Source organism: Melospiza georgiana, chromosome 7 (assembly GCF_028018845.1).
Source record: "Melospiza georgiana isolate bMelGeo1 chromosome 7, bMelGeo1.pri, whole genome shotgun sequence".
NCBI classification, from domain to species: Eukaryota; Metazoa; Chordata; class Aves; order Passeriformes; family Passerellidae; genus Melospiza; species Melospiza georgiana.
The window spans coordinates 37278755-37294154 of record NC_080436.1 but is presented as its reverse complement, the minus strand read 5'-3'; the positions used below and the strand labels follow the sequence as shown (position 1 = coordinate 37294154).

Here is a 15400-nt window from a genome sequence, read left to right as displayed (position 1 = left end):
GGTTTTCAAGGGACTGTTCTTAGATTATATTTTGCACATGGCTCTTGTTTTCCTAGATACTGATTGGGAAAAAGGGAAGGGTATAATAGTTTTCCTGTCTGCTGATGGGTGATGAGACCAACATGTTGGGGCCACGGGTGGAATCGGGGTGAATGAATTGGTGGCAGGGAGGGAGTTTGAGATGCTTGTGTGCTTCCTGCGTTTTTAAGGAGTATAAAGGGTATTTCAGCTGTTGAGATGAAGCTCAGCAGCTGCTCTGCAAACTCCTAATGGAGCAGGGGACTGGGTTTTCTTTATCTCCAGGGTTTTCCTCTGGTCACAGATACTGCTGGGGCTCCCCATTTCTCTTAACCCATAGTTTTTAAACAGCATGGTTGATATAGAGGAATAATGAAAATGGTTTTTGTTGGATAAAACGGGATTTGGAGACAATACTGCTGCCTATTAATTGCTAGGTACAGACTAAGACTCTGAATGATGAAGAGGAAGATACAAAAGTTGTGTGCACCGAGCAAATGCTTTGCTGTGCAGCCAAAGAGCTTTGCAACCACACTCTGGGTTCTTACAGCATCACTGTGGTATTTGTCTTCCCATTATCTCTTCAGTTCACTTTTCTATGCTGTCTGGTCCATGCCTATTTTATTTTGATTTTTATTTTATTTTTTTAAAATATTATTTTATTTATTTTGCCTTCCAGCGTGTGGTCTAAAACTGTAACTCCATTGACTCTTGCATATAATTATCTTTCATTTTTGTCTTTGAAATCCAAAGGGGTGTTTATTGTGAGCAGTAGTGTATCCAAGGTAGAATATTTCATGTTTTTGCAGATTGCTAGTATTACATGCCAGAGCAGCCTTCTGACCATGAAGCCCAGCCACGTTTGTTCTATTAGCTGCACTTCAGAAGTATTTGTTTAGTTTTTTCCTCAGATGGATAACCAGTATGGAACATTCTGTCCACAGAAGTCTTATTAAAGAGGTTAGAGCATCCTGCTAATTAGAAAAAACTAATTAGGCAGATTGTTGAGCCTGTAACCAGAATTTTATATTTTAATGGATTTGAAATGCAGTGTGCTCCCTTTTCCTATTGTAAAACACAGTTTCTTCCTTTTAAATGTCTGGAAACAATCTTTTTGAGGAGGTTATGCATTCAAAATAAGAAAGCAACAACATTTTAATTTATGAATTTATTAAATAAACTGTATTAAATACACTGTAAAACTGGTGAAACCATTAATTCACATCAGCCTCTTATTGTGGCAGAAAACATTGTTTAGTTGCTTTCCTGTTGGTAGGTTTCAAGTTTAACTGCCCCAATGAGAAGTTGAATTAAGTTCATGTGAAGAAACAATATAATTTGTGGCTGTGTTAAAATTAGACTTAGATGCTACAGGACTCACAAATTACTCTTTGCTACTTCAAGCTAAAATTCACTGACCACTGTTTCACTGAGCCTTGGGAAGTTTATCATGTTTACAGCTGGATCCAGTCCATTTTGAGTGCTCTTGTAGTGCTGTTAGAGACTTTTGGTCTGAAAGCTGAAAAATGAGTTCATTCTGTGCCATGGGGTGACCTGGAAGCAAAACCATCAGGGCTAGTTGGGTTTGCATGGTTCACATCTTAATTCCAGGTTTGCAAGGTGCCATGTGGAAAGCAAGGCATGTTTGTGGCTGGGGACAAAACACTGGATTGGAGAAACATTTCAAATATATATATTTAAGATGGATTCCTCCCTAATATCTACTTTTGAACTCTCTTTCAGCTGTGTGCCCTGCTACAAACTTTAATTAGTCGTAACCTTTTTTCAGGCTTGTCATTCTGCATTTTGCAAAATGCTCTGGCTCGTGGAGCTGCCGTGTGGCCGGGAGCCGTGGGCAGTGACCTGCAGTCTGTGTCAGGACCATCCTCTGAGATGTAACTCAAGGTACAGATGTTGCAGTGGGTGAGACAAGGTTGGCTGCCATCTGGAAGGTGGCCATCTGCTCCCTCCTTTTGGGGGCCCCCGGCCCTTCCTGTCACAACCTGAGTCAAGACAATTCAGAGTCGCCTCTTTGAAGCCTGATTTGGGAATATTGGCTGGCCAAGTGCTTGGCACTTAGAGAAGTAAAGGGTTAGGAAGGGAGTAAAAATACTTCTAGACAAGATTTAGAAATAAGCTGTATGAAAGGACTTTAGTAAAGCAGTGGGGACTTAAGGTATGTAGCTTAGGTCTGGAAATTTAGGAGAAACCACAGAGTGAAGGGAGGTGCCGCTTGCTATGCTGATAAAAACCAGAGAGAAATGTCCCATTGGAGCATGGAGCTTGCTATTATTTGGCTAATGCTTCAGGAAATACATGGAATCTCTACCACATGAAAACAGAACTGTGGATACAGGAACTGGAGGATGAAGCAATTAAATCCCTTTAAGGAAAACCTTCCTTCTTCCAGTCCAATGAGGCTGAAAAGAAGGCAAAAATATTGCAAGGCTTTGTATTTGTGGTGTCAGTCCTGCACGGCCAGACCTCCTATATTTGCTGGAGTGTCAGCTCTGGCTTTGGCCAGTCAGATTTGTGGTCAGCATCTGTGCTGACCTGTAGGTTCGCGCCCTCCCACACTCCTGCAGTTCAGTCTTCAGCCTGAAACCTGGGACTGTTATCAACCAGACAGGTCTAGGTAGTTAGCATGATGTCATGTCTCCTCATGGGTTTATGGAGCAGGGCTGAAATTTATGGCCATAAATATTTTAAATTGTTTTTGTTTGGCTTCTTGGGGAGAAGCATTTCCATGGGTGAGAGGTTGTTTTGTGAGAGGCTCCGCTGTATGACAGGTCATATGGATGGTTTCAGTACATGGGGAGCTTGCACCCCCTCAGTGTCATAGGTTGGAATTGTTAAAGGCACTTAACAGCTTTACAGATTCTTGTTTAATTACTGGTCATTATTCTGAAGTGGATGACTCATTTAGCCTGCAGTGATGGGAGGTGTTCTGGCCCTCTATATAATTCTACACATACATATTTTTGCTCCTAAGCACCACAAAAATGTCTGTTTTCCTCTTGTATGTCTCATTTCCTGGGGTAATACAAAGAAAATGGATCTGAGAGGGGCTATGGAATGAGAAAGGGGATGTTGGGAACAAATTTGCATCAATCTGGATGGTTCTTGGTGCACACCTGAACTCTGCCTTTCAGTTCTCACCTGAAAGGGTGTGTAGTACTGTAATAAATTAATCATCTATTAGTCCAATCTTCTGTATTGGTATTTCAGATTAGAAAACAGGCAGTGTGAAATTTGGTGCTTAACAATGGTCTGACATGGTAAAGTGTTAAAATTAATGTTTAAACCAGTTCTGGATTAGCTGTCATCAGCTTTTCTTCCTTCAGTTAAGGCTGTGTGTCCTTCACTGTGACCTCCTGTGTGTCCTGGTGAAGGCCCATTGCAGAAGTAGGGAATTTGAATTTCCCAGTCTGTATCACTTGGTCTTGTTGCATGGAGATCTAAATAAATTTGCATTGATCTCAATAAATGGGGATGTTTTGAACCTTGGCTTTCTAATGCTTCACAGTTGGGTGTTTTTTTTCCCTGCTTTGTCAAGGAGGATGACTGTAGTAAGACCATGAGCTGATTACTCTCTGTATTAGATAATCATTTCTTAATGTGGGAGGGATATTAAGAAGAATAGATGTGAGTGCTCTTGGAAAACTCTTTATGGAATAAGGTCTAAGCACTGCTGTTAATAGGATGCACATTCCCTTTCATGCTGAGTCAGGCAGAGCTTGGCTAAATATCCAAGACAAAAATCAAGGAGGTCTTAGACACACTTGCAAAACATGTGGTGACTCTGCTGTCTTTAAAACTTGTCACTTTTGCTGTGATTGCATTGTCACCTCTGGATTTTAGGTGGGCAGTAGCTGGAGTTTAATTAAAGATTAGCCCTACTTCCATCTAGACCTGTCTCTGAAGTCCCTCGTTGTTCCCCCACATCGTGTGTTTGTCTTATGATGTGCCACTGGCAAATAATTATGGGTTTGACCTAAAATTTAAAAAAAACCTTTCCTGTTTTAAAGTGTCCATGTCAGTGGTAGAGGCTGCTGGGTGCAGGGAGGAGGAGTGGAGCTACAGGAGGGACATTGGGTGTCCTGATAGAGAAGCACTGCATCAGTTACCATCTGATCTAATCCTGGCTTTTCTTGGGAGAAGCCTGAATCATCACTAGAGATGAAATGTCTCTTTTGAATGAAAAACTAATTTGACAGATGCAGGCTTTTTCCCATCAGTGACATTTTAAAAAGAATCCAGGGAGTTTTGGGGGTGGCTGTTCAAGTTTGTTGAAGTCTCTTCAGTATGGAAAAATAGGGACTTGGGAATTAGAGTTAGCCTAGAGTAAGATAAGAAAGTATTTTTAGGGATTATTTTTTGTTTAGTTGGGGTTTTTTGGTTTGCAAAAGTTTTTTCTGGATTATGTAACTGAAGTCAGGACAAGATACTACAACTCTAGTTTGTATTTTATGGGGTGCTCTGAAGGATAATCTGGAGGGTGTTTGTAAGGGAAGTGGTAATAATAGAAGGATAGAAATACTGAGTTTCTTTAATTTTTTTTTTCTTAGGATTCTGGATCTTCTTTTAGTTGTGTAAGCTTTTTAAAACATTCAGATTAATTTGTAATGGCATATTCTCAATGGTTTGCTTTTCTAATATTGTTTGGTGAACTCTAGAATGGCTGTGCTGTCATTCCCAGCAGCTCTTCATTGAAACCTTTTCTCCAATTAAGTGTTTTAAAGATGCTTTCATTATGCTTGAAGTTAAGATGAAGTCTAATTTTTTTTTTTTTAATTTTCCCCTGTGTTGGCATATGAATGTAGTTTTGCCCTAGTGGCGCTTCCCTATTTTGGAATATTTTCTACCTCTGCATATTATGTGATTTCTTGTTCAAGTGAATGACAAGATGATGTATGACACACTTGAGATGGTATTGAGCAGAGTATAGTTGGAAAATTGCAGTGATAATTTTCTTTTTACATCTCAAACTTACATGCCATTGAGAGGAAAAAAAAAGTGTAATAGCAACTCAACAAAAAGCATAAGGGGAAACCTAGAAAAATTACAGGGAAATTTCCATAACAGATACACAAGTAGTGCTGCTTTAATAATGATTTCCTGTCGTGAACTATTTTTATCATTTGCCAGCTCTCTGACGTGGCATTCTATTTAACATTTTTGAGAGCCATGTTTTAATCAGATTAAGCTCAAGGAAACCGATAGGTATCTGTTTGGCTCATGACTTGTGCTTCTGTTTCTGATTTAGTCACAAGACTATTGTTGCTGGAATCTTTTAAACCCCATTTTGCTTCCACTTGCAGCCAGTGTGTGAGCCCGGAGGTTGAGTGCCAGGGATTTTCATGATATAAACACACAGGACTCGTTATGGAATTATTTTGTAAATTAAAGAAGACTGGTACAAACTGTATCTTTTTCCTCATGTGATTAAATGGCTGAAAATAACCATCTATTTTTAGTTTCAGGTGCAATAATGTTTCTTAGGAACAAACTCACTCAAAGCAGTTTGCTAGGAGAGGCTGACCATGAGCAGTTCTGCATTCTGAACAACTTAAGGAAAGCAAAAATCCTTAATAAATGTGAATAGTCTTATAATAAATGTGAATATTCTATATAATTTTATATAGTGTGTAACATAATGATGCTTTTCATGCAAGAGATAAAGTGAGAATAGAATATAAACATCTATATTTTTAATTTTGATATTTTCATGTTTTTCAGTCATTTTATTAAATGAAAGACAGCAGAAAAGTTGCTAAGCAAAACTTCTGTGGTCTCTAATACTGACCACATCCTGTAAATTTAGAAATTCAGAAAAAAAGAAAAGATGCTGCATAACATTTGGAGTCATGGTTGTGCTTGGGTATTAGTGAATTTAGCACCTCATTTGGTGGTCTCAGCATCTTGGAGCATGGGGGAGAACCAGCAGCCTGGCTTTTAAAAAGCTCTGTCTATCCATGTTTTCCTAATTTCCAGAGCAAAAAAACCCCATGTATTACATTTCTAATGACCTCTTTTGTCTGTTGCAAATGCAGAGAGATTGCATTCAACAGCTTGGTTTGTGTGGTGTCTTCCTGCAGTGTATTATTTATTTGGTTGTCGTGTTCGAAAACTGCGAGCGTAAGAATTAATAAAGGTTATTAGTTACTTTCCATAATAAAATTAGCTGACCTTTAAGAGCATTGTACAGGGGCTGTCTAAGTGGAAAAATGACAGAGTGCATTTTTATTCTGGTAGCCATTTCGATTACTAAATCTTACAGTCACAATATAGAAACTACGCATGGTGATTAAATGTGGCTCTTGACTGTATATTTGCAGACAACAATGAAATAAGTGGAATTTTTGTGTTCAAGACAGAATTTAACCCCTCGGTTACGGTCTCGCCCACATCTTATATTTGGTTCCATTTGAACAACACAGAAAAAAAACCCAACCAAAACCAAAGAAAATGCAACTTAATTTTCTGAAATCGAGTGTCCTTTGGAAGCGGCAGCGCCGGGAGTTCGCTGTGGTTTTTCTGGAGCGTGATGATGTGCAGATTCCTGGAGCAGCCTGACTTGGGTCTCTGTCAGGCTGCTCTCTGTAGCTGGGCACACACAGCTCACTCAGTCAGCCTGATAGTCTTTAGTCATCTCAATTTATCTGCCAGTTTAAAGGGAGACCTGCCATCCAATCCAGTATTGGAACATAAAGTTCACACTCCCACCTGTATTTTTAAGTTGGGGAAAGGATGCACCTCATTTCCCAAGTAGCTGTTACAGCAAACTTCCTTAATTTTATTTTTTTTTGTACTGAATAATGACATTTTTAGCTGTGCCATTATCTAGAAGAGATTTTATAAAGGCTTTACTCTTTATTGTTATTTTTGAAATATGATTATCTATATAATGACAGTAGTATGGCTTGGATTTCAGGTGAACTTCAGATTTGCTTGTGCTGCTGCATTGCACTTTTTCAATTTTTGACTAGGTCTTATAACATTTGTTGAAATCCTTACAAGATATTCATCTATTTGTAGCATCATATAGGTCTGGCTCCCCATCTGTCTCTGTTTTTCATGACAACGAGGCTCTGGTACATTTTTTTTTAATTTTAGTTCTTATTCATTGAAGCCCACTGTAATGCTGTTTCTGTCTTAGCTGTTTGTCCAATAGGTTTATTGATCATTTGAGATAAAATAAAAGATTTATTCATAGGGACAAGTATTAACCAGCTATCAGTGAATTCAGTTTAGTTAGGTTAGTTTTTCTACCTTATGAAAGTAATGTAATCAGAATCCATTTATGTGCTATTAAATAAATAAATAAATTACTAACTTAATGTAGTGCCAAAAGATAAGAAATGTTAGGGAAGAAAAGTTCTTAACTGAATTATTTTCTGCTAGGCCATATTTTTAAGGGTCTCATAGAACTTTTATATTTTAAAAGTAAGGTTATGAATCTAAGGTTCAGATTCCCTCCAAATAAATCCTTATTTAACAGGATATCCCTGACTTTTTTTTCCCCCCTCCCCTCTTTTTGTTGGTTTTTATATTATTATTTTTTTTCCCTTTTTCACCATTGGCAAGGCAGACTGAAACAGTCTCATCTGGTTTAAGTAAAAAATCTTTGCATTACTTGGCGGTGGTTTCTTTTGTACGTGGTGCTTGGAGCTCCTTGAAGCTGGAGCGCACAGGAAATGCAAATCATGCAAATCATCCTCGCGCTGACGATGTACAGTGGCGTGATTGAGCAGCAGTGCGTATGGCTCGTGGGCTGACCACATGAAAGGGCTCATTTAAAGACCAGATGAGCCCAAGCTGGCTTAAGTTAGACTATGTGTGAGCTTCAAAGCTTATAGAATAGCATCCTTTTTAAAAATAAATTTATTTTATTAATAACACCTGCGCCGAGTTCTTAAACAGTGAGAACATGTATAGATGAACGTTACATTGAGTAACAGGCCGTGCTTAAATCAGAAGGGTAATATTGTTGGTGGTTTTTATTTTATTTATTTTTTTTTTTTTTGTGGAAATCCAGGTATGCATTCATATGGGGAGAAGGTGACCGCAGTCTAATGCACTGCAAAAAAAGTCCAGTTCGTGTTTGGTGTACGTACGTAACACCCAACTCTTTTCTGCCTTTCAGGTAAAAATGAAAATAAATGGAAGATAAAAGGGAGTTTTTCCTGTGCAGCAGGGTTAAGAACGGGCTTTCTGTAAGTGCTTTTGAGTGCTGAGAAGAGGGAGGTTGATTGCTGACTGCTTCGAATTTCTTGGTAACTGAGGGAAAAAATCCTGCATATTATTTTTCATACTTCTCAACAGCTTTTTCAGTAGTTTCAGGGCTTTATCCTTCCAACAGAGCTGAGCCCTTGTGCTGTGGACTCTTTATCTTGAAGATGGTTGGGAGAGCAGCTGTGGTGGGAACACTGGGCTTCATCAGCAGCCCTTAAGATGGACCTATGGACACAACTTCAGTAAAGTCACAGGGCAAAAGTACTGGTAGAATAATAAACATTTTTTCATATTAATCTGGCAACAAAAAGAGTGTCTGGATAGGTTACAGTGTCCTTAAAAATGTTCTTACCTTTGGTAGTGTCAACATGGGTGGCTCTCTTTCTTGTAGTGAGAGTCTTACTCCTTACAAGTCTTTTTTGTTTTATTCAGCCCTCATTCGCTTTCCTTTGGATGTTTTTAAAAGTTGAGATTCATTCAAATAATGTAACATGACACAAAGCTGGAAAATGTCAATCTTGGACTGTTTCTGTGTCATCTTGTTTAATTTTTACTTGAAACAGTAGCCCTGAGGAGGTCTGCGGTGGGACTGGGCAGGACACTGCACTCCATCACCCTGACGGATGTAATTCTGGCTTGAGTTTTTTTCACCAGTTCCTTGCTCCTTCATTTTGTTCTTTCTGCTAATACACAGGAACGAGAGAGAAGGAAAAAAATGAATTTTTTATGTTTTAGCTACCAGATTCATTCATTCTCATCAAGTCAATCCACAGGTCCTGGAACAGGAGAGGGGGACATTTCATTTTTTTCTCCCCATTCTTTTAAACATTGATTTTATTCTTCTCTTTAATTTCTTATTTGAAGCCAAGGGGAGCATTTCACCCCTTCCATGTACCTGCAGACTGGTGCAGCTCCCACTGTGCTGAGCACATATGAGTGGGGTCCTAGGGCTCAACAGGGAGTTTTGAGTTCAGTTGGATCTGAAATATTCCTTCCTTCCTTCTGTATGGCTTGTTCATATATTTGTTTATTTTAAAGGGAAAAAAACCCCAGTGGTTAAAGGGATGGCATCCCAGAACCTACATGGAAAGGAATATTCAGAATAAATACTGTTTTTCTAAACCTGTGATTCTTTACAGGGAAAATTTGTGAGACTTCTGGGCAGGTGTTTATACTTTCAGCACAAAGTTTGTGTTTTAATAGAAGAAGCAATTTAAATCAAAGATAATATTAAAATATTATATTCAGTGTAAGAAATACCAAGATACAGGAGCTAACAGAGAAAGCAGAAAAGAAATTTTACTGCTTTTATCTATAATAATTTAATATAATTTAATATCCATTTCAATGTTTGACAGTAAGTAAGGATTACTTAAATATTTGTACCTAGGAGCACAGGGCTGTATAAAGATCTTTGAATTTTCAAGTTAATTTGTTTCTTCCAGCAATATAAAGAGATATATACAGAAAATTAATCCCATATGATTGTACAGCTACCATTGCTCCAGAACTTTTTGGAAATGCTTTCCAAAGAACATCTCCAGTCATCTTGACAAACAGCTTGAGTCAAGTTTCCTTTTCAGGAGCTCCTGAAAGGTTTTATGTGCAGTTCAAAGGCATTGCTGGAAAAATGGTGTCATTTGGAGACCTTGACCAAAAACTACTTTCCTTTGCTCAGCCTTTGCAGATATGAAATCTCCTTGCCCAGCCATCTTGAACAGATTTTTAGGTTTCTGTCATGGAGAGATGCACAATCTTTTTTCAATAACAAATTAGCTCTTGTCAACAGTTTTCCTGGCCACAGTTTAAATAGCTCAATTCAGAATGTTTCGTAGCTTTTTGGTGGATTTTGCTAGAAAATATGTGCGTCTGTAGTATTTATGCATTGTGTATCTGCATGTGCAAGCACGCAGACATCTGTGCACGTACGTCTCTCTGGGAGTGAAGATCTGAGATCTGAAAAGGCTGAATCACTCTGTGTGCTCTAACTAAGATAATATTTTGGGAAACGAGTCAGGTGCTGTGGTGAGCAGGGTCCATAAGATACATAAACACTTACATGATCTTACATGAGCTGATTAAATCACTAGACCATGACATTCACTTATCTTCAGCTCTTGCTTGGGCTCCTGACTTCTCACTGGTTCACTTGGTGGCCCTTGATAAACAAGCCTTGGCCTCAGTTTCTTTTTCTTAAAGATTAGAAAGCATGTGGTGTGGTGTTCTGACTTTTTAGCATATGATTTCAACCCCAGAGGCAGATATTTCTCTTATTTTCCTTGGGAATAATGGGAATTCAGCATGGATGCTTTATTTAATGATAAAAAGAATTCTGAAATGATAGTTGCATATGAGATGTGTTCGAAAAGCATGGTTTGTGAAACATATGGAAGCCTAGAAGTATTTTTATCAAGTTATTATTTTATTATTGGATTTTTGGATATGAGGAAATACCAGCATCTTGCAGTGTTGAGGTATGGATTGCTCACTCAAGGGTGAGATGTGTGTTGTGTAAGTTGACCAAACATGACTGTAAATGTCTAATGTCATTGTTAACCCTGCAAAACTCTCAGCCAGGAGCTGGAGAAGAAAAATGGGAAAAAGGTTTAATTTCCATGATCGTTAAATTCTCTCATGAGTTTGACTTATTCTCTTTTCCTTTGAATTTTCTCCTGTTTGTGCCAGGTCTTGCATCGGTCCCTTACATCCCCTGTCAGGAGCTCCAAGCTGCAGAGCTGAGATCCTTTATTTTTTTCATCTTTCCCTGCTTGCATTGTAAATAAAAACCCTGTTATGATAACATGTGAAATAAAATGGTAGGACATCAGTATAGATTATCCTTAAAATCATGTTATGGAAATGGAAATAAAGCAGCTTATGGTATACGCCAGGCATGATGCAAGTGAAATTAAATAAATATATGACTGAAGGGTTCCATTCATTCCAAATGCTCCCCTTTGTGATCTTTAGCCATGTTTGTAGAGAAACCTTTCTTAAAGCACTTAAAGCTTAATTCAGAACAGACAAAACAATTATCTTTTGAAAGTCTGATGAAATATGTTTGGCAGCTTTTGAATTTAGGCGAGTGTTTGTCTCACTTCTTTGAAATCTCACTTCAGTCGGTCGCTCAGCCATTTCAGTGCAATCCTTCAAATCTGGTAGCGAGTGTGGGCTCTGCTGAGTTACAGAAATGTTCTAATCAGAAAGTGGAAGGGCTCAAAATAGTGTGCGGTACACAAAACTTGACATTTTCCTTATTGATGTGCTTTTGGATATCAGTCCACCTGCTGTCCCTGTGTTTTTGATGAAGTGTTGGTGGATAAATCACTGTGGGAAGGAGCTTGTCCCTCCAAAGACAGGTCTGGAGACCCTTAAGCATTAAATTATTTTAATTTCTTAGGGAACAGAAGTGTCACTTTATCTTTTCTGAGTAGAAATTATGAAGGTTTATGCACCAATGTGTAACTGTTTCTCATAGGAAGAGGTGGCAGAAGACTGATACTGCACAATGTATTTTTATAGTTGAACTATGTCATGAACATGGAGCAGAAATATTTAAATTGTGGATCTGATTGCCACTTTGCTGAGCACATGGTAGAGTTTGCTTAGCTTATATTACAGCAGGAAAGTTGTGGCAGCAACAAATATTCTAGAAGTGTGAAGGGCATTTGGGAGAAATACATATTTCCCCTTCATTTTTTTTGTAAAATTTGATAAAAATGCTTTTTTTTGATACATGTATACGGATGACTTTGTGAATTCACTTTGTGAATATATATTAAAAATCACTAAGTTATTCCTAATGTTCTGTAGTGCTGCCTGCTCCTGACAAACATCTGATACGGATCATATGCCTCTAAAAAGAGAAGTTCGTCGAGCAAAATATCCCCATGAAAACAGGTTGGAGACACTCACATTCTCTCGCTCGCTCTCACTCACATGTTACATTTTGGCACGTTGTAGGAGCAGGTAGCATATCTACTACCTGCTGTTGAAAGTGTTGAAGATACTGAATTATTTATTCCATCTTCTGCACTATCCAAACTCGTTTTGGGTAGTTTGACACATCTCGGTCTTCCATATGGATACTTCATGGTGACAGAGTTGCCAGCTGCTCAGGTTTTATGACAGTCTGAGTTTTTTCGAGGACTGTATTAGTTTTCTGGGAAGAATCCTGCTTTTCCTGAGGGGTCCCCATTCTTAGGCAGTAGTTATGCCTTGGGTTGATGCTCTGGAGTGGGAGTTTTTTAGGAAAATCAGCTGAGAGAGTCCATAAAAATAATTTTTAAAGGATTTGTTGTTTGTAGATTGTGTGAGATTAAATCAGAGCTGTGGGATATTAGCAAAATGTGAAAGCCATTTGCTAAGAAAGTTCCTTTTAGTCACAGTCTTCAAATTCCTTAAAGAAAAAAAAAAGTGTTTAGATATCAAGGTGCATAAAGCAACATAAAAAGAAGTCTGGAGTACTTTTGAAGACAGGATTTTCAGGGCACTTGAAATGTAACACTGAACAGTCAGCAAAGCTTCCCCATGGCAGGGGCTTGGAACTTGAGGGTGTTTAAAGTCCCTTCCAACCCAAACTATTCTGAGATTCCATGATTTCCTCTGCAGTTGTGCAAAGTGAGCGGCTCTTCTGTGGTTTTAAAATACAAAATGTGTAAACCTGAAAATTGGGGAGAGATTCGAGTTTTTACTTTGCCAAAACTCACTAAAATCATTGAAAATGAGTTCCACTCATTTGTTGTTGTACTTTATGCAAGTGTCTCTTGATTGAAACCTTTTTTAAGGGAAGCCCTGAGTGTTGTGGTGGGTCTGTGCTGGGTCTGATTCCCTTTCTGTGGGATAAATCAGCCTTGCTTGCAGTGGGATCCATACATCCATGATGTTTCCTGTTTGCTCTGTGCATCCTGGTTCCAGGCTGACACCAGGAGATGTGAAGTAAGGATGCTCAAAGCTTGCTGTTGAGATTAAGAAATGTAGTTATGTATAGCCCTAGGAATTCTCTGTGCTGCTACAACCCCTTGGCCATATTGCCTTGTTCATGCCAGGCATTTGACATATTTGGCTTCTCTCCAGAGTTGGACAGATAAGATACCAAATTAAATGAATTTTCAGCCTTACAACCAATAAATAATGCTGCCTAAATGTTACCTAATTGAGTACATCAATGGAGAACAACCAATTGAGAACATCAGTTTCGCAAGCATTTTTCTCTTAGAATGTCATTTCATTATACATCACTGCATCCTGTATATTTACCTGTGGTGAATTTTTTGCCTTCTGTGACTATGTCCTTTATTTATCTTGCTTCCCACTTTCTCTTTGCTCCATCACAGCACCTATTTGAGCAGAATTAGTCTGTCCATCTCATACAAACCACCCAGTAATAGCTGCTTTTCACTTGTGGGTTATTCTGATTGCTTATTCTCTGCTCTAATAAAATTCCTTTGCTTCACTGTTTGTTTCTGATGGAATTTGAGTGCGGAGGACGATGTGGACTCGTGGTTTCTCCTTCCCCCCATCACCACAGCTCTGACTGCTTGGTCCTGACCTCTCCCTTTGTGGGAACAGAGAGGCCAGTCGAGCCCATGGTGAACAATCTGGCCACTAAAGTACAAATGTGCATCTGTCAGTAATTAATTGAAGCCAAATTTAATTACAAATCAGGGAAAAAAATAGTACCACACACACTTAATAAAATTCAAGAAGCTTCAGTGTCATTGCCTGAAAAGCAAAGCAGTTCAAACAGAATGCACCCCCCTCAAAAGTCTGCTCTGTGAGAGTCTCTTTCAAGCTTACTTCTTGATATTACATAGAAAAGTAGTTTTGAGTCACAGTTTTCACATGGTTTTTGATATCTTTTTTGAGTTAAAGGTCATAAAAAATAATGGAAAAGTGTTTAAGACTGGTTCTGAATTGTGTGGGCTAAGGATCTGGCCTGAAATTTTGTTTGATATTTGGTTCCAGTACAGAAATACTCCGATCAGCTGGTTGAAATAAAGAAGCAGAGGGGTAAGGAGGAATTGTGAGAGAGCCCAAATGATTTGCAAATTAAAAAATGCATTTATGTAACTTTTAAATCTTTGAAATGGTGTATTTTAAAATAAAAATACATTGAAAGAAGAGAATTGGCAGTATAAGTTGAAACCAAGCTTTTCCTTCCTGCTTTATTTTAGCATACAAGGCAACTCCCAAATCCTAAATATTGAACTGGTAGCAGCCATGAATATTTATTACTGTACTGTATGTACATATAGCAATTACAGCAAGAGGAAAAAATATTTTTCTTTACAATTAATATTTGTAAACGTTTATGAAAGTACATAGAAATAAATAAGACAAACACATGGCCTAATTAAGATGAAAGGCATGACAACCCTTGTGATTTGTTCTGAAAAATAGAGACCATTAAAATAGTAAGACTTAATTATTTCTGTAAACATTGCAAATTATCTTTATCTACAAAAACCTTAATTTATGAGTTAAAATATCTATAAGCATTTTTTGACATTTGTACATTCCATGTCAAAAAATTATTGTTAATTTATTATTTATTATACTGTCTACTGTCACATATTACCACTTATTAGTATTTATTGTTCAGAAATTCAGTGTTGTCTATTGTGTAATGGGAAAAGGAAAAGCATTTATATGTGGTTGTAATTTGTGTGTTCTTGGGCTAGTGATAAAAATGCAACTTCTGTAAGTTGATCATATAAAAATGTGCGTAATAACCAACCAACGTAACTGGTCTGTTAAGATTGCAGGCATTAACAGTGCTATTTGAGACACAGCTTACATTTGAAAGGTAACTTAAAACCCAATGCATGGACTTGGCCAGTTGCTGGGCTGAAATCAAGGAAAACTGTGATGGAGGAACCCTGGCCACGAGGTTTGATCTGGAGGCACTGGGAGCCTCCATCACCTCTGGAGCCCTTGTTTCTCCAGGTGGTTGTGTCTGTGGTCAGACCTCTTGCCTTTGCCTTGGCCTTTAAGGGGGCATAGGGTAGAATGGTTTGGATAAACTATAGTGCAATCCAGAAATAAAGGCACAGGATGGTTTGGGTTGGAAGGGACCCAAAACTCATCCCATTCCACCTTTCCCTGTCCCAGGGTGCTCCAAGCCCTGTCCAACCTGGCCTTGGAC

The 15400-nt window shown here is 38.3% G+C and overlaps 1 protein-coding gene across 6 annotated transcripts in view; it reads left to right on the top strand.

Moving 5' to 3' along the window:
• Positions 1-15400, top strand: part of GTDC1 (glycosyltransferase like domain containing 1) — a 174341-nt gene that overhangs the window by 54790 nt on the left and 104151 nt on the right. The gene's annotated exons all lie outside the window — the stretch shown is intronic.